Source organism: Arvicanthis niloticus, chromosome 28 (genome assembly GCF_011762505.2).
Source record: "Arvicanthis niloticus isolate mArvNil1 chromosome 28, mArvNil1.pat.X, whole genome shotgun sequence".
Classification (NCBI taxonomy): Eukaryota; Metazoa; Chordata; class Mammalia; order Rodentia; family Muridae; genus Arvicanthis; species Arvicanthis niloticus.
In genome coordinates, this window is record NC_133436.1 from 16,547,993 (window position 1) to 16,562,214 (window position 14,222).

The window sequence follows — 14,222 nt, forward strand, 5'->3', positions numbered from 1 at the left end:
GACATTTCAGGATCATGAGGTTGGGTCTTTTATAAAAGTTGATCATCATCTCTTACAGTTAGAAATGGTTCAGATACCCTTTTATCTACAGTGGTGACCTTCCTGTAGCTTACAATGGCTTAGTAGTCGCACACAAGTCCAACCACTATCTGGAATTAAGGTCCACTCTGTGACATAGAAAGCTCGCCCAACATTGTTTTGTAGCCAAGAACCTGGGATTGTTTGTTTTTCTGTTAAAGTCATGGCCTACATACTCTCAGGTTCTTGACTACCAGAGATGTGTTGGGGATGGATTCTATGTCAGGAGGACCATGGATGTAAAGGAAAACCAAATACTACTGTTCTGCTAAGAAGAAAAAGAAGAAGAAGAAGAAGAAGAAGAAGAAGAAGAAGAAGAAGAAGAAGAAGAAGAAGAAGAAGAAGAAGAAGAAGAAGAAGAAGAAGAAAGGAAAGAAAGAAAGAAAGAAAGAAAGAAAGAAAGAAAGAAAGAAAGAAAAAAGCATTAATATAGCCAGACATGGTGACACATGCCTTAAATTCCAGCACTTGGGAGGAAGAAATAGACTGTTCTCTGTGAGTTCAAGGACAGCCTGGTCTACAAATGAATTTCCATGGCAGTCAAGACTGTTACTCAGAGAAACCCTGTCTCAATTTAAAAAAAAAAAAAAGAAGGACTAATGATATTCTGCTATACTTGAAGGTTAGTTTTACACTCAGCCAGCATCAGAGATACTTCCTTCTGCAGCAGATGAGAAGAAATGCATACACCTACAACTGGATAATGTGCAGAGTAAGCAGTCTTGCAATTCTCAATTTTACATGGCACGTTTTTGTCAAATCCTTCCCCTCAGGGCTCAGAGAGCTCTGCAGGAGACAGAAAGATTGTGAGAGCCAGTGGGAATCAAAATCACCAAGGAGACAAGGCCTTCTAAACACAAGAACTTAGAGAGACTATAGCAGCTTGCACAGGGCCTACATAGGTCTATGTCAGATGGGGTTCCAGTGCTGAGAAGGGAAGAAGACACAATCCCCAACCCTTACCTGGAAGCTATCTTCAGTTGATATCCACTAAAAGAGGAAAAATCAGTTTTCTCCAATGGAGACTCATTGTGTACACAAACCACACTTAAGGGCAGGCCCCATGCCCAGCAGTACATGGCTTACACAAAATGGGTTCACTGGTATTTTGAGAAGTTCCTTGGTTTTGTTTTGGCTAAGAATGCTTTGTCTGGATTTTTGTTGTTCTTGTTGTTTGGGGGTTTGTGATTTTTTTACAGTTTTTTTTCTTATATATTATGGTTTTTGATTTTGTTTCTATGGGTTCTCTCTCTCTCTCTCTCTCTCTCTCTCTCTCTCTCTCTCTCTCTCTCTCCTCTCTCTCGCTGTGTGTGTGTGTGTGTGTGTGTGTGTGTGTGTGTGTGTCTACATCTGTATGGATTTCTTGTGTTTTGTCATGTGGCTTTCTTTTTTGTTTTGTTCTATTTTGGTTTGTTTCTTTTTATTTTACCTTATTTTATTTTTAGATGCCTTTTTTCTAATGAGAGAGAGAAGAGAGAGAGAGAGAGAGAGAGAGAGAGAGAGAGAGAGAGAGAGAGAGATCCAGTTGGGGTGGTGGGGAGGATCTAGGAGTTGGGAAGGGAAAACTGTAATCAGAGTACATGAAAAGCATATATTTTCAATAATATAAATTTAAAGATAAAACTGGTTCAATTGAGCAAAGTAATTGCAACTAGTTTAAGCTATCACTCAACAGTCACCCATCCATCTTCTACCCATTACCAATATTGTCCTGATGTAGATGTCTCTGAACACAGTTTTCCCTTGAATGTGTAAGCCACGTGGTCATGGTTGCGACTCCACCATTCATTTATTTACAAGGCTCATCTTTCCCAAAGTACCATGTAAGATTACAATCCTGAAATAATATCAACACGGATCTTCCTCTTCCTCCCCCTTCTCCTCCCCCTTCTCCTCCCCCTTCTCCTCCCCCTCCTCCTCCCCCTCCTCCTCCCCCTCCTCCTCCCCCCTCTCCTCCCCCTCCCCCCTCCTTCTCCCCCTCCCCCTCCCCCTCCCCCTCCCCCTCCTTCTCCTTCTCCTTCTTCTTCTTCTTCTTCTTCTCCTCTCACATCTTTTATTGTTTGGCATATATACTTACGCAGTAGAAAATGGCATGCTTTTCCTTTGTCAACCCAGGATATGATTTTTCCGCTTAAAAACACACCCTGAGAAAGCCTCCAAGCCACACTAGACTACCAAATGATTGTTTATTGGCTCAAACCGATGTCTGAGTAGTCTTTTCTGATGGATACCTCAGGACATAATGTGAAGGTAATTCAATAAAATGCTTTTGGTGGAGGTGGGGAACGTATTTCAGTTGGTAGAAGATTGTTTAGCATGATTTCCTTACCATACACAATCCCCAGCACCATACTAATAAGGTGTGGGGGCACACACCTATAATCTTAGCATTAAGGGGATATCAGCAGGAGGATCAGAAGTTCAAGGTCGTCTTTGACAGCATAGTGAGTTCAAGGCCAGTATGGGCTATAAGAGTCCAGGTCCAACCCCCCCTCCCCAAACAATTAGCCTAGGCTGGCAACATAACGGTAGTGGGAGGAGCTGACACTAAAATCTGATTTCCTAATTGGTTCTTGATTTGGTCAATAAAGAAGGTGGAAACTAATTGCTGGGCAAAGTTAAAGGTGGGACTTCCAGGTCCCAGGAGGAAAATAAGGGACACAGGGAAGGAGGGGTTTTTCAGCAGGTCTTGGAATGGGAAGCAGGCTACAACCATGTAAGATCTTGGCTGGCTAGAAATGGCGGCCTCCACCACCAGTTGTTGGCTGAAATAGGTTAGCTGATAAGAGCCCAGCAAATGTTCAATCTGGATAGTTTTAAAATAATAAAGCTGTCTAGTGTTTTTATTCCATGGGGCTAAGGTGTGCAGGAGAAAGAAGGAAGCTGGGGCAATACCTGGTGGCTGGGCAAAGTTAGCTTAAAAGGCCCGGTGGAGTGTGGACAGCAGCTCCTGGATTTCCGGAGTTGGGGGCATGGCCGCCACTGAGTTAGAGCTAGGGCAACCGGGAGAAATCAGAGGTCCTCTGGCCACAGCACAAGGCAAGGAGGAATCATGTTTTTAAAATTACATGCAATACATAACTCAGAAGATCATTCACTCCCCAGAAGGAAAAAAAAAATGACTCTCACAAGTTGTCTTCTGACTGCCACACATGCAGTGGCACAATCAAGTCAACATGTGTGTACATACACACACAATAAATAAATAAATAAATAAATAAATAAATAAATAAATAAATCTGAATGCTTTCATTAATTAATCTTGGTTTGTCATCATATTGGCTACAACCTGAGCTTTTCAACTGTACTCAAAGAACTTGATTTTGGAAGATTTAGACTGTAATTTTAGATTAGGGATGTTTTATCTCTCATCTAAATGCCTGGAGGTCATTATTTATGCTTAACACAAAATGTTGAGCACTGAGTTATGTAGATAACTCAGCCAGTAAAGTGTTTGCCTTGCAATCATGAGAACCTGGATTTAATGCCCCCCCCCAGCCCAAGTTTAAAGAAGTATGGTTGTACTACTCCGTCAGTAGATTATCTAAAATGACAACAAATCAAGACAAGAAAAATGGTGTGATGTGCCAAGATCGCATAATGTAGTTCATGCGCTGTCTTATTCAGGCTTCAGGACAGTGTTCTGAGGGAAGTGCTCTCACATTTACTTTAGAGGTGGGAGGGATCTCTGAGAGATGTTGAGGAAACACGTACCCCACATCACATGAACAGAGGTTTTGACCATAGTCCAATTCTAAAACCCATGCTTGAAATCACTATTAATCTTACTGCCTTTATAAGATTATATAAACATATACACAACTACAGATATATGGCCATACATGTAGATAAACCAATAAGCAAGATAAAGTATTATTTACACACTTTTGAGACTATAATAATGCCATTCTAATTGTACACACCAGGGGTGGGGAAGGAGCAACGCAAGCAAGTACCTGGCATCCATGTTATCTTTTTTTTTAATTTACTTATTTACATTATGTATATGAGTAACTGTCACTGTCTTCAGAAAGGGCATCGGATCCCATTACAGATGGATGTGAGCCACCATGTGGTTTCTGGGGATTGAACTCAAGACCTCTAGAAGAGCAGTCAGTGCTCTTAACTGCTGAGCCATCTCTCCAGCCCCCATGTTACCCTCTTAATGCTGTCTCTTCCTATGCTACAAAAACAGTGAAGCTAAAACTGCATTTTCCAGGCTCCTTTGCAATCAAGATCCAGATTCCATCAATCAAATACAGCAGAATTGGAGCAAGGCCAGGCATCTGTTGTCCTGGCTGGCACACATGGTTATGGAGACATGTGATTCTCCCACAATAACGTTGGCAGTCATACTAGGCTGTGGTCACAGCTTTGGGGTTCTCTGTATCAGTTAAGGGCAGATTCTCATAGTGAGTCCAGATGAGTAGCAGCTGTGGCTTCTGGCTGTGGTGACTTCTTGACTACCATGGTTTCCTAGTCTTGCTTAGTGGTTTTCTGTAACTGTTGCAGAAGTGGTTGGGAGGGATTTGTAAGATGGCAGAAGACACTCAGGTATAGTTTGTTACAGCTGCTAGAAAATAATCTGTGGAAAATTGGGGAAAAAAAGCAATTACTGGGAGAAGAGACTGGTACCCAAATATTTCTACTTTAATTAGAAAACTGAGGCTGGGTGGTGGTGATGTGCACCTTTAATGCCAGTACTCAGGAGGCAGAGGAACATGGATCTCTGTGAGTTAGGCCAGCCTGGTCTACAGAATGACTTCCAGGACAGCCAAGGCTACACAGAGAAACCCCACCTCAAGCAAAGCAAAAAGCAAAGCAAAGCAAAAAGAGTGCAATAAAGAAGTTGACAAAATAGGAAAAAGCAGAAAGACAAGTTCAGAACTACAAAAGACTGGTGTGTTTGAGGTAGCACTCAGTTCCCACTAAGAGGGAACTCTTACTACAGACTGCAGGAAACAGAGAGGCTTAGAAAATTTTCACTGTACTTTCAATAACAGACATTCTAAAGACCTGAAAGCAGCGCTGGACCCAAGACAGTAGTAGCTCTGGAAGAGGGAGATGGATGGTGGGGGAACCTGTCTTGCCTTGGTACTGTGTGGTTAGTATCCTTGGTACTGTGTGGTTAGTATCCTTGGTACTGTGTGGTTAGTATCCTTGGTACTGTGTGGTTAGTAGCCTTGGTACTGTGTGGTTAGTAGCCTTGGTACTGTGTGGTTAGTACTTTCACACGGAGGACAGAAAAGGCCCTACAGCATCACCAGCTCAGGAGCCCAAGATTCTCTGAGAGTCACATTCTCGGGAAATTTAGGGCAGGTGTCATAGGACAGACTATTCACTGAAACTGGCCACCTGAAGAGCACCTAAAATATGGGAAAGAAACTTTAAATCGGGACCATGCGCACTCCGGAAGATGAATATTTTCTGGTTGGAATCAGAGACTACAAAGGGACTTTTGCGCAGGCTCCAAGCAGAGCATTTCTCTGGACTCTGTGGAGGACCCACCCGAGGGACAGGACCTGCATTTCCAACGCGCATGCTTGAGGAACAACCAGAGATAGGAATAGCCTCAGATAGGAGTAGCCTCTAAGACTCCATCTGCGAAGCACCACCCATGGGCTGGACCAGCATCTGTAATAGTCTCTCAAAAGAAGGCTGAGGGAGAGAAGATACAGGTCCACTGCACAGAAATTCTCAACCACCAGAGAAACTTCTAGAAGCCAGGCAGGAAGCTCCAAGAGACCTGAGACTGAATCCAGTAATTAGACTCATCAGCTGTCTCCCACCCTTCTCCAAGTCTGTCTCTCCTTTAGTTAACAGCCAGGTCAATTTGGCTCTGTTCTCATCCTTTCTCACATTTTTCTTCTTTTCTTTCTTTCTTTCTTTCTTTCTTTCTTTCTTTCTTTCTTTCTTTTTTGCTTTTTTTGCACTCCCTTTTTATCCTTTGTTTTTTTCCATTTCCTTTAAAAACAAAAAAGCCCCCCAAACCAAAAAAGAAAACAACAACAAAACCCCCCCAAAACAGCAACAACAAACCAAATGGGACACTGGCATGGTTTGCCAGTTCTCTGTATCTCAAGACTCTTCAAAGAGGAGACCATTCTCACATAATCGGATTGTATGGCTTTCTCTTTGTCTTCTCCATCTATCTTTATCTAAAACTCACCCATGTCTCCTCTCACCTGATAGTGATCACTGTCTTTTCTGTTTCCACTCAAGGGTTGCCTGTGTCTGTGCTTCCTAGAAGAATGTCAACTGAACACACTTTGGAATACTAAGGAAGTGAGTCTTTTTTTTTTTTTTTTTTTCCTATTGGACAGCACTGGCTCTCCTGGAACTTGCTATGTAGACCAGGTTGGCTTCAAACTCAGAGATCTGCCTGCCTCGGTCTCCCATGTGCTCTGACTAAAAGTATGCACCACCACACCTAAGAAGAGAGTTCTAATTGAGGAATTGTCTACAGCAGGTTGGTCTGTGGGCATGTCTGTGAAGAGATTGTTTTGATTGTTATTTTGTCTTTTTTTTTCCAGAGCTGAGGACCGAACCCAGGGTCTTACACTGAGCTATATCCCCAATCCGATTGTTTTGATGGTTAATTGATGTTGGAATCCCCATCCCAGTTTGGGCAGCACCATCCCCTAGTCAGAGTCTACAGCTTTGACATCACGAGACGGTTTAGGTTAGGAGCTGAGTGAAGCCCCCGCATCCCCCTAAGTTGTTTTATGTCTGGATATTTTATATCCAGACATAAAATAGCGGAAATGAAACTGGAACAAGAGGCAGCCATTTTTCATTCTTCATATTTTCAAAGTAGGCATACCCCTGGATCGTCATCACAGACAGCATTCTATTGTCAGGAGAGGACTGGAGACAGAAATGAAAAAGAGAGAATTCAAATAGTGTGAGATACTAATGTTCTGCAAGCTGAAATTGAACAGAAGAAGGCAAAAATATTCCTTTGAGATAAAGATTACCAACACAAAGAAATATGAAATATCTTGACAGCAATGAGGATGAGGGGGCACTCTCTAGAAGAGCAATTTTATCGTTTACCATTGTGAGAGACAGAAAAAAAAAAACCTAACAGAACACAGAAAGTAAAATGAAAAAAAATTAACACATTAACTCCTTAGTTAAGTACAATTCAAACTGAATAATTATCACATGTCTTCTCTTCAGGCAAAGTAATTTTATTAAAAAGCATATTGTTAGCTTTGTCTTGTGTTCATACACTCTGGGGTAACTGGGGATCCAGTCTATGTAAACTGATCATCCAGTACACAAGGCAAGAGAAATATATGCTATTTATCATTGTCATTTGTTTATTAGGTTGTTAGGGGGAAGGAACATGTTCGCCAAAATGTTTTAGGAAAAAAAAAGATTTAAAATAAGTTTATTTCTACCAGAAATGTCTCCTGGCTTTCTTTCTTTGGTGTTGCTAGGTCACGTGGTCACGTGGCGTCTGCCAGCTAGAGCCGAACAGTCAGTTATGCTGTTTCTGAGCAGAAAAATGCTCCCATGGCCAGGAAACAGCCAGCATCCCATGAGGTGACACTGGTAATAAGGGTTCGCTGCTCAGTTGGGCTTTTAAATGTATAATTCTCCTGACTCTTTGCATGTGTTCCTAATGTTTGCGTTTGCATGTTAGCATCAGAGTCAGTGACTTCCCCCCACGACACACACAAAGGCAAAGTGTTTCTATAATTCCCACAGATTAGGCATATTAAATATTCAGATCTATTTAAAATTATTCATTAAGCTTCTGCTATTATCATAAAGATGTCTCCTAACATCTGATGAGTTCAGAGCGGAGCAGTTTTTAAAAGGGGGCTGTTCTGCAAACACCACTGTCTATCTTTGTTTGTTGGTTTGTGTTTGTGGCGCCTGAGATCCAACCCAGGCGTTTGTGCATGCCAGACCAGGGCCCTGAAACTTAACTCTAGCCTCAGATCTTTTTTTTTTTTTTTTTTAGCTGACCATTTTATTTTCACATTTCACAATGTAAGTGAAAACTGCCTCTTTTTTGTGTCATTTCTTCCTCCCAAAGTATTCCCTCTGTTAGGAAAGAAGTTCCTTGCCATGCATCTAGTAAACACACAAGCTCAGAACCAAGATCTCCTGGTGAAAAACAACAAGAAATACAAAACGATAGAGAACGCTTCTGCTCTTATCTGTCTGGCCGGGTCATGCCAGGCCTCGTGGGCACCATCATCTGGAGGGCGGGAGGTCTCATTATTGGAGGCCCGGACATCATGGGCGTGTGGCCTCCCATGGGTGGTCTCATCCCAGGAGCAGGTCCCACACACACCATCCCAGGAGGAGAAGGGCCCATCATTGGCATCATGGGACGGCCTCTTATGTGGGGTGCAGGCATCATGCTAGGCCAAGGAGAACTCTGGAGACTGGGGGAAGGTGGGATCATAACCCTGCAGGCAGAAGAGCAGAGAATGGAGCCGGAGGGATCTTTCCTTGCTGAAATGCAACCTGCAGACGTTGTTTTGTCACTCAGGCTCTGGGCCAGCTCTTTCATCTATTTCTGGTAATAATCTTTCACATTCTGTTCGTGTTTCCGATCACTGCAGTGTGTCTTCCTCACAGATGGAGAATCGTGGGTAAGATATGTATCACAGTAGTCACAATAAAACTTAGGCATGATGCTGCTCACAGGCCATTGGCTACCCGGGTCCCCCCCCCCAGATCAATTGTTCTTAAAACCTAAAATTAATATGTATGTCCAATTATGAAATGAACTAAATGGTTCATATTTATCTACCATGAGCTGACTTCATGAAATCTATAAAACACAGAAAGAATAAAGAATGTAAGAGTGATGTGGTTCTAACATTCATTTTGTCTAAAATATAAAGCACATTCACCAAAACTACAGTTTTTCTGCTGCATACCTAAAAATAGTACAACCTGGAAATAGGAGTCACTACAGACGTCACTGGCTGTTAGGTAACTCAGAGCAGAAGTAAAGCCAGTCACCTGCTTTGACTTCTATACTGATTATCATTTTTGTTTTCTTTCTTTCTCTTTTTATTTTTCGAGATGGATTCTCTTTATATAACCGTGGCCATTCTGAAACTCACTATGTAGACCAGGCTGGCCTTGAACTCACAGAGATCCACCTGCCTTAGTCTGTAAACTGCCTTCTAGGGCTAGTTTTACAGAAGTATACCACCACATCTAGCTCTGTGTTTCTAATGATGCTCTCTCAAATAAAATATTTTTAAAGTATTGTGTGCATGCTATAATTTCAATAAGTTAAAGTTTTATAAAACATAAGACAAGAAGAGATAAGTAGTCGCTGAATTAAAGAAAAAGAATCAACTAGCCACACCCACAAGCGCTAGCTATGGGTGAAAATTGGGGAAATAGGTGACTAACTCTTCCTTTGACTCTATGAATGGCAGCTAAGAAGAGTGGAAATCAATTAACTGAGATGTGACCACATATCTTAGTCACTGTTCTGTTACTATGGAGAGACACTATGACCACAGCGGCTGTTATAAAGGAAAGCATTTAACTGGGGCTTGCTTTAGTTTCAAAAGTGTAGCCCATTATCAGCACATCAGGAAGCATGGGGGCACATAGGCAGACAGGGTCCTAAAGAAGAGGTTCTATATCCAAATTCACAGGCAGCAGAGAGAGCCACTGGGCCTGACTTGAGCTTGTGAAGCCTCAAAGCCCATTCTCCAACACCCAGTGGCATATATTCTCCTAATTCTTTCAACTAGTGCCTCTCCCTGGTGACCAATCATTCATATCTATGACCTATGGGATGATCCTTACTCAGGCCACCACAGGACAGCTTTCTGGATTGTAGCCCCAATGTATTTGTCTGTGTTTGTGAAACCAGGGATTGAACCCAGGCCCTTGCGCATGTGAGAGAAGTGCTCTACCACTGAACTGTAGCCCCAGTCCAATTATTTTTAAAGCCCAAAACTAGGTTCTCAAACAGCAAGAGTATAAAGTCCTTCTAAAATGGAAATATGTTTATATCTAATCAAGTCTTCCCGTGAATGGGAGTCTGTAATCATTCTCATTTATAGTCATGGCAAATTATAATAAACCTACCTGACTGTTCATGTTAGGTTTTTGTCAGCTCTAGACTTATCTCAGAAGAGGAACTTCAATCAAGAAACCTGTCAGACTGGCCTGTAGACAATCTGCAGGGCATTTTCTTTAATGACTGGTATGGAAGGACCATCCCACTGGGGATGGCACTAGCCCTGGCAGATATCCTGAGTGATATAACAAAGCAGACTGAGCAAGCCATGGGGAAGCAAATCAGGATGCTTCCATGGCCTCTGCTTCAGTTTCTGCCTCTAGGTTCCTGACATGAGTTTCTGCCCTGATTTCCCTTCATGATGGACTGTGAGTTATAAAATGAAGTAAACTATTTCCTCGCTAACTTGACGTGGCGTTTTATCATAGCAGTAGAAATCTAACTGATGTAGTGTCTAAATCACATGTTCTAGTTTCCTTTCTGTTGCTGAGATAAAATACCAGAGGGGGGTGGGGGATGGGAGGCATGAGTGAACCAACTTAGGAAGGAGATGGTTTATTTTAGCTCCGAATACCAGATATAGTACATTATTTCAAGTCACTTGATCAGGGATGTCAAAGATGTGATGTAGATGTCACATGCACGGCCAATAGCAGATAGATACTACTGCATGTGTTCATGTTCATGTGTGCTCAGCCTTCTCTCTATAGTTATACAGTTCAGGACCCCAATCCAGGGCAGCTGGCCTTCCCACCTCAATTAATATAAGCAGGAAAATCCCCCACAGACATGATCAAAGGTCAACCTGCTCTAGATCACCTGTCTTTGAGATTCTTCCTAGGTGGTTGTAGAATGTCTCAACTAACAATTTAAACTATCACTTCATAGTTTTGTAAGTTAGAAATCCAGGTTGGCTCAGGTGCTGTTGCCAACCTTGGCCTCACAAGGCCCAAGCAACCCGGATTGTTATTTGGATGCACAGGAGAGCATGTGTATTTATTTCCCATTCAAATGGGCCTCAGCAGGATCTTGGTCCTTGATCAAACAAAACTGAGGTTCCCCCCCCCCCCCCCCCCGCCGCCAGCTGGCAGTTGGGGACCTTTAACTTCTCGAGGCCTCTCCCCTGTCCCTATATTACCAGATACAGCAGAACAAATAATTCTCATGTCTGCAGTCCCTCTAACTTCTGCTTTGGCCTTTTCTCCCCTGGCCAGAGAAACCTGTCTGATTTTAAAGACTCATGGAGCAGCACTAAGCCTCCTCAGAGAGTCTGGGGGAAAACTTTGTATCTTGTGATTAACTGACCTATTACATAATGATAAATGCAGAGTACCTTTTGAAAATGACCTAACTTGGATTAAATAGCCAAACAACAGGCACTCGAGAGAATAGAATTTCCCTGTGGAAGGGTATTTAAAACATTTTGAAGCTGGTGTGGTGGCATAGTCCTGTAATCCCAGTACTTGTGAGGTAGAGGTGGGTGGTTTTGTCTTTTGTTTCAAAAGGACAGATGCAAAATAATATATTGCATATTTTATGATACATATGCACGAATATATTACATTGAATGCCTAAAATGTATTTACCCAATAAAGATCTAAGTTGACAACAATGTCCTGTTTTAAGTACTATAAAAAGAAACAAAACAAGAGGAGCGGGGAGCACCCTCTTGGAGGCAAGAGGAAGGGGGAGTGGGAGGAGAAACTGTGGAAGGAGGACCAGGACAGGGACAATGGAATGTAAATAAATAAAATAACTAATAAAAAATAGGAATAAAAAAACAAAACAGGTGACAAGAACTAAGCAACAGGAGTGTACAATTAATTTATTCAGAGTTTTAAATGTGCAACAAGTGGGAGAGGAGGATTACACTGAGATAGCAGAAAGTAACACTACAGTTAACCAAGTTATATAACCAAGCACACAAAAAGGAAATGAATACATTGTACACATTGTTTTATTGAATGTAAGGCAAAAATAATACAACATGTGAACCAACATTGGCTTGCTTGGTTCATAGGTCAGCCACAGCCATCATGAGAAGAAAAATAGAATGTGTAATACTTCGAACAGAAGAAAATACAGCATAAAAACAGATCCCCGACATAGGGAAATAAAATCTCCAAATGCACAATAAGGATAAAATAAGGTAACAGGGACAACTATTTTAGTGGTTACAATAAATATGTTAAATCCATCAATTAAATTAGTTAAACGTGTAGTTTGAACCTTTAAAAAAAGTATTCTAGAGGTCGCTGTTTCGCTCTCTGGCTGGTGCGATCTCGGCGGTCCGCGGCAGTTTGGTCGCGAAAGCGGGCGCTGCAGGGGGGCGAGGCTATGTCGCGGCTGCAGCCCGTCTGGGCCGGCAGGACCTGGAGTAACGGGACGTCGCCGCGAAGCTTCTTCCCCCGGATACAGTGCGGCCCGAGTGGAGGCCGCGGTGCCGCCCTCCAGTCCTGAGGAACCCGCGCTGCGCAAAGCCCGCGCCGCTGTCATCTTGGCACCGACACTAAGCAACCCGGCTAGCCTGGCTTGATCTAGCCCATTTCTGGCAGGTAGTGCTGCACTAGTCCCACTTGCACAAGGAGCTCCCTTCCCAAAGGACATGAAGCTATTGGAGAACTCCAGCTTTGAGGCCATCAACTCACAGATGACAGTGGAGACTGGAGATGCCCATATTATTGGCAGGATTATTGAAAGCTACTCATGTAAGATGGCAGGAGATGATAAACATATGTTCAAGCAGTTCTGCCAGGAGGGCCAGCCACACGTGTTGGAGGCACTGTCCCCACCCCAAACTTCAGACCTCAGCCCCAGCAGACTGAGCAAGAGCCAGGATGGTGAGGATGAAAGTCCTCTAAGTGACAAGTGCAGCCGCAAGACCCTCTTCTCTCTGATCGCCACCCTCAGTGAGTCCTTCCGGCCAGACTATGACTTCAGCACAGCCAAAAGTCATGAATTCAGCCGGGGGCCAAGCCTCCACTGGGTGGTAAATGCAGTCAACTGCAGCCTGTTTTCAGCTGTTCGGGAAGACTTCAAGGCCCTGAAGCCACAGCTGTGGAATGCAGTGGATGAGGAAATCTGCTTGGCTGAATGTGACATCTACAGCTATAACCCAGATCTAGACTCAGACCCCCTTGGGGAAGATGGAAGCCTCTGGTCATTCAACTACTTCTTTTACAACAAGCAACTTAAACGAATTGTCTTCTTTAGCTGCCGCTCCATCAGTGGCTCCACCTACACACCCTCAGAGGCAGGCAATGCACTGGACTTGGAACTGGGGGCAGAAGAGGTTGATGAAGAGAGTGGAGGTGGAGGCGGTGAGGGCAGGGCAGAGGAGACCAGCACCACGGAGGAAGACAGGGTTCCAGTGATCTGTATGTGATGAGAAGAAGTGGAGGTCTCAGCTTCATCCAGCTTCGACCAGTGCCTGGACCTGCCTACCTGAGGAGCTCCAGAGCCTTCCCAGATGCCGACTACGCCTTGGCACTGCCACCAACCTGGCGCTGCCCAAGGCTATACCTGCCTAGCCCTTTGGTTTCAGCCTATGGATGTCCACTTACCCCTGCAGGCTCCTACTGCCCATGCTGTGGCTGGATTAAACAGCATGGGGTCTGATAGAAAAAGTGACTGCTCTGCACCAACAGTCTGTCACAGACAGGACAGCTGGACCACAGAGTTTATTTTTGTATTTCTTACTGGGCCTGTACACTCCACTCTAAGGGCCAGTGGTTTGAAGCCCTGTAAGTGGTGCCCACTGTGTATGGGACCTGGTCTTTGACCAGCCCCTCGTGCCCACTTTTGCCCCCCCCTACTTCATCAGGTGGGCCACATGCACTGAGTGTCACTTTGCTGCAGCTCATTTGTTTCCAATAAAAGTTTCTGTGACAAAAAAAAAAAAAGTATTCTAACAAAACATGGTTTTGAAGATGCTCTTAAAATGAAAATAAGTAGGTTAACAATTACAAAGGTGCTTAGTATGTGATCTTTATAAGCACGCTGAAGGATCAAAATCACTTGGAAGGCACAATTCTAGGCATGTCTGCAAGGGGGTGGGTTAGGTCATTTGAGGTGAGGACATCCACCCTAAACACCTGAAGCAATATCTCACTGACTGGGGACCTATACT

General features: G+C 43.4%; 2 pseudogenes; one reads left to right on the forward strand and one right to left on the reverse strand.

Moving 5' to 3' along the window:
* Positions 1–8,248: 8,248 nt before the first annotated feature.
* LOC143439964 (U1 small nuclear ribonucleoprotein C pseudogene) lies at positions 8,249–8,734 on the reverse strand (annotated as a pseudogene).
* A 3,703-nt stretch (positions 8,735–12,437) lies between these two features.
* Positions 12,438–13,989, forward strand: LOC143440121 (repressor of RNA polymerase III transcription MAF1 homolog pseudogene; annotated as a pseudogene).
* Positions 13,990–14,222: the final 233 nt, after the last annotated feature.